General features: G+C 41.7%; 1 pseudogene; it reads right to left on the bottom strand.

The window, feature by feature from the left end:
• Positions 1-10,703: 10,703 nt before the first annotated feature.
• LOC132212932 (U2 spliceosomal RNA) lies at positions 10,704-10,821 on the bottom strand (annotated as a pseudogene).
• Between the last annotated feature and the right edge of the window lie 2,968 nt (positions 10,822-13,789).

Raw genomic sequence — 13,789 nt, forward strand, 5'->3', positions numbered from 1 at the left:
ATTTTCTCAGCATTTGTTGAGCATAAGTAAAATGAAATCATTTTTGCATCTTATGCAAATGGCTGTTCAGTTTGCCAAAGTGTGGTTCATTATCACTTATTAGAGTTTACGGCAATAAAAACATTCCTGGTTAAATATAATACTTATTTTTTATCAGACAGTGAGTGCTATACAATTCACTGTTCCACCCCGCCCCCCTCCTTTGAAAACAATTTTGTTTGATGTTGCAAGTAGGGTGGAAGTTCAGAATTAAATATTGCACTCACTTATGAAATTCTCAAAAATTCCTCACAGATCTGTGCAGTAGTTAATGAATACTGCACAGAGGCAGTAACGATAGAACTGTGCTTGATGAATAGGAAGGATCTTCAGGGATGGAAAAGTAAAAGGAGGTATGTAAGCCAGAAAAACAAGAACTAAGTAAGCAACAAACATAATGAGGGTTGGGTTCACTACACCATAGATATAGATATAGATATAGATATAGATATAGATATAGATATAGATATAGATATAGATATAGATATAGATATAGATATAGATTCTAGAGGCCCAGTGCATGAAATTCGTGCACTGATAGGGTCCCTAGTGGCTGCTGGCTGCCGGCCGGGTACTCCCTCCCTTCCCCCAGCTACCTGCTGCCTTGCTGCCGGCTGGAGCCTCCCTCCTTTCCCCCGGTGGGCCCCGCCCCCTGGACAACTACTGGTTGAGGGGACAATTTGCATACTATGCTTTTATCATGTAGAAAATTATATTTTAATTGCAACCTTTTTGCATTATATATATGTGAAAACGTTGAACTCTACACATCAAATACATGCTATTTTAAAAAATTAAATATATTGGGGTGACATTGGTTAATAAAATGATATAGGTTTCAAGTACACTTTTATGATACATCTGTATATAGCACTGTGTGCCCACCACCCGAAGTCTCTGCACTTTTCTTGCTACTCTTTGCCCAACATGAAGTGTAGTGCCTGGCTAGCGATGCTGGGTAAATATCTTTTGCCAAACAGACAAATCAGCTTAAATACTTGCTGAATGCCAACTATGTGGTAATGTGAAATTGTAATTAAGAGTTGAAGTCTTAAAGTTATTCTGTCTGGGTTCTAATTCCAGCTCCACCCCTTAAAGCTATGTGATGTTTGGTAAATTCCTTATCCTTCCTGTGTCCAGGCATTTTTCAAATATAAAAATATGGGTAAAATGATACCAAAACCATAGGGCCATTCTGAAGGTTACTTTAATTAATGCATACTTGTTGTTAAAATAATGCCCAGCATGTAGTAAGTACTCAATAAATAGTGACTGTTACTATGTACCCAACACTTTCTTGGCTCTGGGGAAATGGTTATAAGATAAACACCATCCCAGCCCTACTATGTCTTTTATCATATAAGAAAATAGACACTTAATAATTAATTTTACAATTAGTTACTTTACATTGGGATACGTGTTACAAGGTGCATTTTGGAGGACCTGGCCATTGTCAAGAACACTTCGCTGTGGAACTGAATTTTGCTGAAGGGGAAGAGGGAAATGGAGAGAAATGCAGGCCAGGCGTCCGGATCCAGCCCAGCAAGAGGGGGGAAAGGATGGGAGGTAGAGCTGAGGATGAAGACAGGACCTCAGCCATGCAGTGTCTCATAAAGGGTTCTGGCCTTCAGTCTAAGAACCTGGAGGAGTCTGAAAAGGGTTTTAACCAAGGGTGTGAGATGAGTGGGTTTCAACTTTTACTGTAGCACTCCAACAGGCATATGGAGAGTGGGCTGGAAGCGAAATAAGTGCTGAGAGACCAGTTAGGAAGCATTTATAGCAGGACATGAAAGAATTAATTGTAACTTTATGTAGGATGTTGGCAGCAGAAGATAAAGAGAGGTGGATGAATTGGAGAAATATTTAGGTAAAGTTAGGAGGGCTTGTTGGTTGATAGATTCCTGATTGAATTGTGTTGTGCGCTTCCCTTTTTTCTTCCTTCCAGATAATGAGTCATTCAAAAGTGACTTTATTTCTGTATTTTCCCCTTTAATCTATAGACACAGACCCATCAGCTCTCACAGGCTTTCTCTTCTTTTATACATAACCCTGTAAGCATTCTCATAGGTCCACATGCCATTCACATTGTTATTCCTTCCCCCTATAACTACTCCTGTTTATTATAGAAGCAAATTCATTTATGGTTCCCAGACAAAGGTTCTATTCTTCTCTGTTGACAGTTTTAAGAAGCCTTTGAAGTTCTCTGAGGTGTCTGGGGTGGGGCAGGTTACATTCTTACCTTTGCTTTCCTTAGAAGGAATATAATACGCCATATATTCTGAAGGCTGTGATCTGCAAACTTCCTGGTCCCCACCCCCCCACCTTCAACTCCTTAAACTTAAGCCAGTGCTGACGGAGAATAACTCACACCATGTGTGTGTAAAACCTTTGCTCTTGTTTTTCTTCTTTTTGTAAAAAAAAAAAAAAAATATATATATATATATATATATATATATATATATATATATATATATATATATGTAATTGATTTCAGAGAGGAAGAGAGAGGGAGATATAGAAACATCAATGATGAGAGAGAATCATTGATCAACTGCCTCCTGCACGCCCCCTACTGGGGATCAAGCCCGAAACCCAGGCATGTGGCCTTGACTAGCATTGAACCGGGGATCCTTCAGTCTGCAGGCCAACGCTCTACCCACTGAGCCAAACTGGCTAGGATGCTCTTGTTTTTCTTTGGGGATGCAAGCAAAGAAGAACCCAAGTATCCAGAATCTTCCGTTTCTTGCTTTCTACCAAGATTTTTGGCATATTTAACCTTCATCCAGGCCGTCCTCTCCTTTATCACATTCTGGAGGGGATGGCATGATAATAGTTATTCCCCCTCAGAGAAAAAGACTATGGTTTCACACTAGATGAACTCAAACTTATCATTAGGTATAATACTAAGAGTAACAAAATGGTAATAATAAATGACTGTTAGAGAGACTACCATGTACTGACCACCTACTAGGCGTCTGAAACCACCTTCTGACTATTATTATTCCCAGTTTGCTAAGAAACCAAGGCAGGGTGTGGTTTACGTTGGCTCTGTTTTTCAAGCAGCGGCCACCCCCGGCCTTTGCAGGGTTCCCCTGGCTCCGTTCCACCCTAGCCCCCAGAATCCAGTGCCTCTGGATGGAACTGCCTATCTTTAAACACTGTCTCCACCGTTCCTCCTGCAGACCACTTTCTGCTGCCCTTTATCCTATTCCCTGGGCTCTTTTCCTTAAGGCAATGGCCGAGAAACAGGTAAAGGACTTCAATAATAGGTGTGCACACAGTGAAGGAACGCATGTGCCTCTAACAGGCAGACAGTCCAGCGGGTTGGGTAGCACAGGTGGGCATTTAGATGAGACCCTGTGGGTGGCACCGACGGGTCAGTGTGCTGGCTTGCCCACAGCGTGGCATCGTTTTTGTTTCCTTATGTAAACAAGGTGTGGGATTCAGGCTCCTGGCCCTGTCCTGGACCTGTTTGCACACCACTGAAGTCTGAGCCGGAGTCTGCCGTCTCTCCAGCAACACTTAATTGTTTTTAATGATCCCTCCACTGAAGCTGAACCATCCCTCACCCAGGTCACAGCACAGAACATGGCTCATAAGTTTTACGAGCCACCTTGTGCATCCCACCCATGTGTGCAGCCACCTTTCCTGACCGTGAGCCATCCATCAGGCCGATCCCCCTGCCCCTGACAGGACCTGGATGCACAGCACAAGGCCAGACTCTCATTGCAGCGTGTTGCCTGCCAGAGTACCAGGAAGCCCGGCGATGGGCCGAAGGCTTGGATTTCAAATGTCAAGATTGCATGCGAGTTGAACTTTGAACTGGTCCTTTTTTCCCCCCACCTCTTAATATCATCAAATATGACCAAACTAAAGGGATTTTCGGATGCTTTAAGCTCAGTTCTTCCTCGCGGTGAATTCTCATTCTGAATTTCTACTGAGATCTCGAGCATTGGGCCTGAGCCCTCATTGGAACTCTAAATATGTGTGGAATCAATGAAAAGCCCTCTTTATGGACATGTTGCACAGTGAGGGTCCTCACTTAAAAGTCGATTTGACAGAACCCTGAAAGATCCAGAATGTCTTTCCCACTGGCCCTGCTCAGCATCTGAGATCTATTGATTAATTAATCCAATCATCCCTCAGTCTTTAAGAATAAAGTTTGGAAAAGAGAGGTGGAGGGCTACCAGTCACAGCAATAAAATGTCTTGATTCTGCCAAGTTTGACTTTCCTCCCCTGGATTAACCACGAAGGCATCCAGGAATATGCAGCTGGGAAGGATACTAGGTGAAGACACACTGATGGATGAAATCTCACTGCGGACAAATTGGTTAAACTAGCTGATTGGCTCAAGTAGGCCCAGCAAGAAGAATGCTTCCCAAAGAGGGTGCAATATCATACGTTAAGCAAGATGGCTTTTGGAGATCTCTGAGTGAATAATTTCTTATTCTTCTGATCTCTTTACTTAAATATTCTCTTCTATTGTTTGCAAGGGATACTGTTTTCCATTTAGTAGTGATGAAAGCTTTCCATTAAAAATGCATATATTTAGCCCAGTTCAATTCCCCATCAGGGCATGTGCTATCCCCAGATTGCAGGTGCTATCCCCAGTGTGGGGCATGCCTTCATGGTTAATTCAGGGGAGAAAAGTCAAACTTGCAGGAGGCAGCCGATTCATGATTCTCTCTCATCATTGATGTTTCTATCTCTCTCCCTCTTCCTTCCTTTCTGAAATAAATATAAATAATTAAAAATGCATATATTTAAGTTAAAAAAGTGAGTCAGTAAAATATTCAGTAGTGAATAGGGCATCAGTGGTACCTGGAAATGTCAAAAGTCCTGAAGGGTGGTTCATAAATGATTGGATTCTGGGAAACAGTGGGGTAGCTGGTGGGGAGCTTTGAATAAGAATGGTGCCCTGGAGTATTGGAGGTGGTAGGATACCCAGTGCAGGGTGTGGGGGTGAAAGAGAACATCAGAAAGGCATTGCCAATTGCCACCTGTCAGCAAGAGGGCATCTAAGGGGACTGTCTGCAAGCATGTTCCCTCTAGTGGAGTAGCATTGGGTTCAGAGGGGAGAGGAGCCTGAAATGAGGAGAGAGATCCCCGGTATCCCAAGGTCCCCTGCTCCGCAGAGACTGTGTCTGTACCAGCGCTGACAGCATAGGTCCCAGAAACTCTCCAGCGGCTGTTTTCCCACCCACATCCAGCCTAGTCCCCCGTCCCATTTCCACCAGAGGCAGAGATTCCTCAAGGCATGAGTGCTCCAGATAGACTGATTTTGACACCAAAATTGTTCTTTGCTCTGCAGCGGACATCCTTTGAGGCTTATTGTCCCCTTTGTCCTTCCAAGTGGCCCTGGAAGTGGGGGTGGGGGGTAGGGGGGTAGGGAGGAGGCGGGAGGGCACTTGGCAGAACATGCATTTGGTTTTGGCAGCAGCATCCCAAAGCTGTGGTTCCCCTGACTGTACACGGAACATCCTCTGTGGGAGTGAGCATGAGAGGGCGTGGGTATGGTTGTGGGTGTCTGTCTGTGTGAAGGGTGAAAAGGAATCTCTGTGGGAGTGAAGAAAGGGATCAGTGAGCTGGCCAAGCCGAGGGAGTGGGGGAAGGGAAGACTGCAGACAGTGGAGGACTCCCTTCTAAATCAGTAAATGCAAACTGCGGTGGGAGGCTGACCTTTTACTGTAACTGATGTCAGCTGCAAGTTGTAACCTCTTGCCATTAATGACAACCCAGCATACCTCTGGCGGGCCTCCTGTTGGCCTTGATCTTCCTCTTCCTCCCTCCCCACCACTTCCCTCCTCATTTCCCACCCCACTGAAAGGCTCAGGTTGCGGGCTCAGCGAGGAGATGAAATGCTTTTTAAAATAATGGGCCTTATGAAGCCAGAGTTCATTCTGTGCATTTAAATTTCTTGCAAAGGGATTTTCTTCTGTTAGAGCCTGAGATGGTCTGAGAAGGCTCCTTTCTTTCTTTCTTTTCATTTTATCATTTTAGTTAAGCAAAACTTTAGACAAACAGGGTCCAGAACACACCCAAAAAAGTAAAATATTCATCGACACTGCAATGTAATAAAGCATCCCTCATTCTCCTTTTGGAAAACATTTGCAAGCATATTGTTGCATGATTGGGAACCTAGAAAAAAAATATTTCAAAAGTAGACTTGAAATATATGTGTCATCCAGAGCATTCTTGCCTGGGAGAAGAAAGACACTTGGCTAAAGGTCTGAAAAGAATTAAAAAATTCTGGGCCCTTCTTTTCATTGCATTTCTTGTGAGAGTTTATTGGGAAATTGGTATTCACTTTGTGTGAGCATCGTTGGTGTTTAAGGCAATGGAAAGAATGAAGAACTACAGACAGTTTATACAGACAGCTCTGGCTTCCAAGGCTCGAGACACGCTCCGCCACTCGGCCCTGTGCTGAGAGGAGCCCTGCGCTGGGTTCTGTATTCTGCTGTCCCTACCCTCAAGCTCAATGTTAAACAAAGGGCTTCACATTTTCATTTTGCTCCTGACAAAGCCATTCCTATGCAGGGGCCTTCATAAGTAAAGGATATAAGTGGTAGGTGGAGCCAGTACAAAACCTGGAAGAGGTTGATGTCTCCTGGGCCAATATTATTTCTGGAAATAGTGTAACCTTGAATAAAACAAACATATATGGAGGCTTGTCTTCCCTGCAAACCTAAAGTTGCACATCATCTCCGTGGTTTTTGTACTCTGAATAATTAACTTAGCCCACGGTGCACCCGATTGTCCATGGTTTGTTTGCCTTTTGCTTTGTGTACTTGGTTCAAAGCCTTTTAACAGTTTTCTATTTAACTTTATCAGTTCATTCATTACACAGACATCCTATCTAATAAAAGACAAAAAGGGTAATTAACCATACCTCCGCTATGCTTCCCATTGGCTAATCAGGGTGATATGCAAATTAACTGCCAAGAAAGATGGCGGTTAATTTGCATATGTAGGCGCCAAGCCACAGACTGAGGCATTAGGCCTGGGCAAGGGCGAAGCCAGCCAGCGATCGTTGATGGCGGCGGTGGGGAGCTGGGGGTGCCCTGCCCAGGCCTAATGCCTCGGCCACAGGCGTTAGGTCTGGGCAGGGGTGGTGCCAGCAATCACGGGTAGCAGGGGCAGAGCAGGCCATGGTAGGAGCTGGGGGTCCCCTGCCCAGGGCTAATGACTAGGCCAGAGGCTAGGCTTGGGCAGGGGCCAAGCTGGCAATTGGTGTGAACTACAGAGGAAACACCTTTTCTGACTGCTGACTGGCTTAGCTCCCTAAGGAGCTAAGGGTTAAGAAATGTCATATCCTGTCCTAGCTGGTTTTGCTCAGTGGATAATGCCTCAGCCTGCCCACTGCTGGGTCTGGGTTCAATTCTGACTAAGGGCATGTACCTAGGTTGCAGGCTCCTCCCTGGCCTGGGCCCAGGTTAGGGCTCATGCAGAAGGCAACCAATCAAAGTGTTCCTCTCACTTTGAATTTTCTCTCTGTCTTTCCCTTTCTCTTCCACATTCTCTAAAAATCAATGGAAAAATATCCTCAGGTGAGGAGAAGAAAGAAAGAAAGAAAGAAAGAAAGGAAGAAAGAAAGAAAGAAAGAAAGAAAGAAAGAAAGAAAGATCATATCCTATGGAAGACACATCTTGAAAATGCCTAAAGAAAGTTGCCATTTTTTCACAGTAAAGGGACTGGAGTCCATGTTGATGAAAACACCTTGCTGGCTGCCGTGACTGGCAGTGGCTGCAGCAGCGGGGTGATGGGGCTGGTGCCATCCCCTGATCAGCCCGGTCACCTCCCACAAAGGGAGGCCAGACTGTGGCTTAGGCCTGTTCCCCAAGGGGAGCAGGGAGTAGGACATCCCCTGAGGGCTCAGTATGTGATAGAGGGCAAGCTGGGCTGAGGGGACCCCCCCTCCAATGCACAATTTTTTGTGCACCAGGCCTCTAGTTTAATATAATCAGGTTGCTATGTTAAAATTCCATGGAAATAGTGAAGACTAAAACAGCTTCGTTTTCAGGAATGTTTCTCCCTTTGGAGAATGAAACATTAAAAAACAGAACAAAAACATGCATAACAACACCTTGAAAGGAAACTGCATTAATTGAGATACAACAAAGTGTTTTAGGAGAGCTGAGGAAGGAAAGATATTTTTGACTGTGAGAATGAGGGAAGGTAAGGCGATCTATCCATCTGTCTAATTTCAACTTACAGAGGAAAAACCCAAAGGCTCTTCTGGGAGGAAGGAATTACAAGGAGATGGGAGAACAATTGGCATGTTCAAGCAACAATGTCTAGAGCAGTGGTTCTCAACCTTGGCTGCACATTAGAATCACTTGGGAATCTTTGTTATGGCCCCACCCCATAACAAAGAAACAGAATTTCCAGAGGATGAGGTCCAGAAACCAGGATTTTAAAAAGATTCCCAGGTGATTCTAATGTGCAGCCAAGGTTGAGAACCACTGGTCTAGAGCAAAGTGACTCGTGTTTGAGAGACAGACAGGAGGGAGATGATGTGGGAGAGAAGGCTGAAGCCAGTTGTGATGTGGGAAGTTTTTGTTTAGTGGCAAAGGGGCTAATGGAACAGAAGGATTGCTCATAGAGGTGAGCTAGCTTCGTACAGAGAAAAAAATCTATCCTAGAAACTATAACTCTACCTTATTGAGTAATTGAGATTATGAGCCAAGAAACACCAAACAGAGAAAGTAGAAGTCCTGACACAGAGCTATGGTGCATTCGCTAATAATAGTGATCACTCCTCAGTGAGGTCTTACTAGGAGGAGGAGGAGGAGGAGGAGGAGCCTCACGGTTGCTTCATGGTCGTAACATTGACGTTCTATGTAGGACTTTCCCACTAGTGAACGAAAGTTGAGAAATGTTCTTAAACATCTCTACCATTGGTTGGATGTTTTTCTGTGTCATGGAAATAATTTTCCACTGCATTTGAGTGGTCATGATAGGAATATGTAAAAAAAAAAAAAAGTCTAAGAACATGCTTATAGTTGGAAAAACAGCCATGTAAAGACTGCATATGCAATACTCTGATTGTGTATGGTAATTGGAAAAGTCATAAAGGATGGTACATAAATGGTCAAATTTTGGGAAATAGTGGGATGGATCAGGGGCTGTGAATAAGAAGGGAGCTGTAGGTGGTAGGATACCCAGTGGAGAGTGGGGTGGGAATGAAAAACATCAGAAAGGTATCTACTCCTGTCAGCAAAAGGGTCTCTAGGGAGACTGATGTCTGCAAGCATGTTCCCTCTTGTGGAGAGCTGGCTGGAGAGATATATAGGCTTATTCTGATAGGAAACATACAAAAATTTTGACAGTGACATTATATTTGGAGACTGAGATTATGGGTGATTTTTATTTTATTTTTGAGATTTGTAGAAAAAGAATGTATTGCTGTTGTGCCCAGATTAAAATCCCATTTTTTTCATGCATATGTATAGCATTAAATCCATCCTCAAGATGAATTATTATTCCAGAAATTATTTTATAATGATGCTGTGGCCCCACCTGAGTCTTCAGCGCCATGTGGTACAGTGGGTGGGATCCTGTTAATCAGGAAGACCAATAGGTACAATGCTGATTGAGTCCTCTGACTTGTGCAGGAATGTGCCTCAAATTGGTTTTGGGGGGAGGGGACATTATTCTACTTTTAGTTTTATAAAAATAATTCACAGGGTACTCTTGGACAGTGGGATTTCAAGTTGTAAAAAGCGCCTTTCAAATTTTGGATACAGAACTTACTGTTGCTCCAGGAGTACTTGGAAAAGAATTTGAGGAGTTCTGTTTTTCTTATGAAACATATTCAGGGAGATGAATTACTTTTCCATGCCGTGAACTCAAGTAAAAAGTGAGATGCAATATCAGCCATGACGGGACGGCTCATTTGGGGATGTCCCACTCCACAAACTCGGATAATTTCCTGTGTTGTGTCTTGGGCCAAAATCTATTGAAAGGATATGATTTCAAGAATGCAATATCTTCTGTGTGAATGACAGCTATTGACAATATATTCAACACGCTCGTATATTGATTTGAATTTCATCCAGGATCACATGCTAAGATCTCGATACTTTTAATTATATTACTTTAATACTTTCATTATGTTACTTTAATACATAGTTTGTAGTTCCTAACTTGTGCTTTCTAATTATGTTGATAAACATGTCTACATAGGACTGAATCATGTGGTATTGTGGATAGTTAAACTTTAAAAAACTTCTTTGTAACTTATTTTGAGATGTAATCATGTATTATTTATATTCTGCCCCATTTGCTTTATCATTTTCTTTATACATTTTTATATATTTATGTATTTTCTGAATTATTTAAGAGTAAGTTGGGGACATTGTGTCTTCTTACCTCTAAATAATATAGTTTGTATCTTAGAAGCAAGGACAGTCTCTTATATAACCACAGTATCATGATAAAAATCAGAACATTTAATATTGATACAATGCTATTTTTAACTCATAGTCTAAATTCATGTGTTGTCAATTGTCACAATAATATCCTTTATGACAGTTTTGTTTTCCTGGTCTAAAATCTAACCCAAATTCATACTCTATATATCTCTGTTGTCTAAAACTTGGAATGATTATTAAGCCTTTTTTGGGTCTCTCTTGACATTGTCACTTTTTCATTTCATTTATTTATTTATTTTTGCCTCTCCCTCCCCAACCCTGAGGGTACTCAGATAGATGACTAATCAGATATTAATCTGATAAGAACAGATACTTCACCTGATCTCAGCCAAAAGGCTGAGAAGGAATGGACATTGTCACTTTGTAAGAATTCAGGCCAGTTGTTTTATAGAATGATTTTCAATTTGAGTGTGTCTGGTCTTTCCTTATGATTAGATTCAGGTTATGCTTTTTATAAGAAACTAGGGGTCTGGTGCAGGAATTCATGCATGGAGTGGGAGTGGGGGAGGGAGACTGAGGGCGGGGCCGGTGGAGGGAGGGGCTGAGGGTTGTTGGCTGGTCGGCCCCGCCCCCTCGTGGAACTCCTGGTGGAACTCCTGGTAGAGGGGACAATTTGCATATTAGCCTTTTATTATATAGGAAGGAGGAGGAGGATACCACAAGTGATGTTTTTTCCTCATTGTATTCTGTCAGTAGGCAGGTCATGTTGGTTTGTCCTAGTAGTGATGGTAGCTTGCATCATTGGTGAAGGTGGTGTTTCTCCACGTTAGAGTTTTTCACTCTAGAGTTACCATTTTACTCTTTTTATTTAATATGAATTTGCAGAGAGATGCTTTGAGATCATGTAAGTATCTTGGTCCTAATCAAACTTCACCCATCCATTGATTTTCTAACCCTATCATTCTGCAATACTTTATTGAATGACATTGTACTATAAGGAAGAGGGTTTTCCTTCTCCTTCATGCATTTATTTACTCATTCATTTATTTCTATAAGTATGGTTTTTGATATTAAAGTGACAATGTCATGTGGTTCAACCTGATACTTCTGTGCCATGCTTTTAGGATTGCAGGCAATACCATGTGTGTATCTTCTCATCCAATTATATTTGCAGTTATATATATATATATATATATAAATATTCCTCATTGATAAGTTTAAATTTATTGTAATTTTACCTTTTCTCTTACCTGGTGACTATATCTAGTCTCAGTCAGGAATTTTGCTTGTCAATATAGAATTCTCTACTCACTTTGCTTACCCACAATAATTTATTTTATTAAGCCTCTGATGAAACAGCTGCAAGACAGACCCTCAGTTTAATCCAGTCTGTGTTGAAGGCAGTGTGAGTTGTGTATGTATAAATATGAATGTCTTTACTGCTCAATCAAATACTTTGTTTTCATGAAGCCTCCATTTTTAAAACTTTAAGTCAATAACCAAGATTTGAGGTTGGTTACAATAATTTGAACTCATCTGGCAATAAATGCAGAAATATAGGGTGTCCCTCCAAAATGTACACACACTTTGAATAATTATAAAGTCATGTTTATTAAAATACATTTCATTTTCAAAATTGAGCTATCAGCTGTTAAAGTGTGTATATATTTTGGGGGGACACCCCTTACAAACTCCTTTAGTCAACTTACCTACACACTTATTTTAGGTTTTTTTTTAAATGTAGCATTGGGAAAAAAGTAGACTATTATACAGAAATTTTCAGAAGAATTGTCACCAACTTGAATGAATTTGCTTTAAATTTCATTTACCATCTGCTCTTATTTTTATAATAGAAATTATTTAAAATTTTAGAACTATACAAAGTACTTTTGAAGATCCTACATATGGTCTTTAAAGAGATTTCATTCGACTTACATACCATTGATAGCGGTGTTTATGTATTCAAAGTGAGAAAACAAAGTAAAGGCAGTTTGACATATATTGGCTAACAGGTAGACCAGTTTCATGATTTCTCAGCCAACATATCTTTGAAAGGTGTGATGTAGAGAACGGTACCAGTTTCCTATGAAAGGATGTCTCAGATGGTCTGGCCAGGGAAGGTTAACAGACAAGGGGGCCTGTGGTGACTGTCTTGAGTGGAGAGATGAGAGAAAGAGGAGCAGGGGGTGCTCGTGGATGGCAGGAAGTGGTTCTGACTAACTCTGCTCCTGGGAACCTTACCTGCACTGAAAAGCTATGCAAGTGTTTTATAATTTTCAGTGGTGCACTAGCTCCATTGCAAGAGACTGTCCAACATTAGACACTCCTCCAGGCCTCAGTTTCCACAACTGTAAAATGGAGAAAATATTTCCAGAGTTGTCAAGACGAGGTACCAGGTCTCTATTAGACACTCAAAAACATTCCTTTCGGCCACCCACTGTGAGGCAGTAACCTAGATGGGCTTTCTGACTCACTGCATTTCCTGACATGGCTGATGCCTGAGCTCTACAAACAGACAGGTGTTGGGGTTGTTTGTTGGTCCAGTTGTTGCTTGCCCTGGCTGAAGGCAGTTTGCATGGGAAGCAGTGGCTTGTCTCCAGGGAAGAGATTGTGAAGGGACAACAGGGCATTAGACGGGAACCTGGATGAATAGCATAAGAAATTCGGTAGTGGTTTGGCAGCCACCCCACAAATGAGGAAAATTCCATTGTTGGAAAGGTCCTTGGAAGATTAAATGATTCTTTGTAAACCTGTTTGCAAAGAGGATGGGAAGGAAAGGAGGCAGAAAAGGAGATTGTTGTGTGATAGAGGAAAGTCTTAGGACAGCTGGGAGGAGTTACTGGAGGCCAAAAACTAAAGAATACAATGAGGGGAATGGAACAGAAATGGAAACCCCTCTGAGAAGAAAGCTTTAATGCCAGAAATTAATCTATTCCAATGTAATTCCTCAAGCTAGTTCTTATGTAAGTCTAATTAACTGCTGATATTTTAGGTTTAAGAGGCATTTAACCCAAGTAGCCACATGTCTTAAATATCTAACTTTTCTATGTAAGGTGTGAGCCTTTCAGTCTGAACGTGACAACTGAAGCCAGATTGCATCTATGAGATTAGAATTTGTTTAATGTTAATCTTTCCTATGGGGTGGAATGTTTCACAAAAAGCATTTTTTTTTTGGTATCTGATTTTTGTCAGATTTTCTATGAAATCAAAATTTAAAAGAATTCACCTGCAGTAAAAACATATTGTACAACGTGTAATACCTTTTGATCCATTTTTTTAAAAAATGAGAATATGTGATGTTTTGGGAAATGACTGAATCTGTCTTGGATGCCAGGAGGACTCATTTTAGTCCTTGGACTGCTGTTAATTGGGTGTG

This window comes from Myotis daubentonii, chromosome 11, assembly GCF_963259705.1.
Source record: "Myotis daubentonii chromosome 11, mMyoDau2.1, whole genome shotgun sequence".
Lineage (NCBI taxonomy): Eukaryota > Metazoa > Chordata > Mammalia > Chiroptera > Vespertilionidae > Myotis > Myotis daubentonii.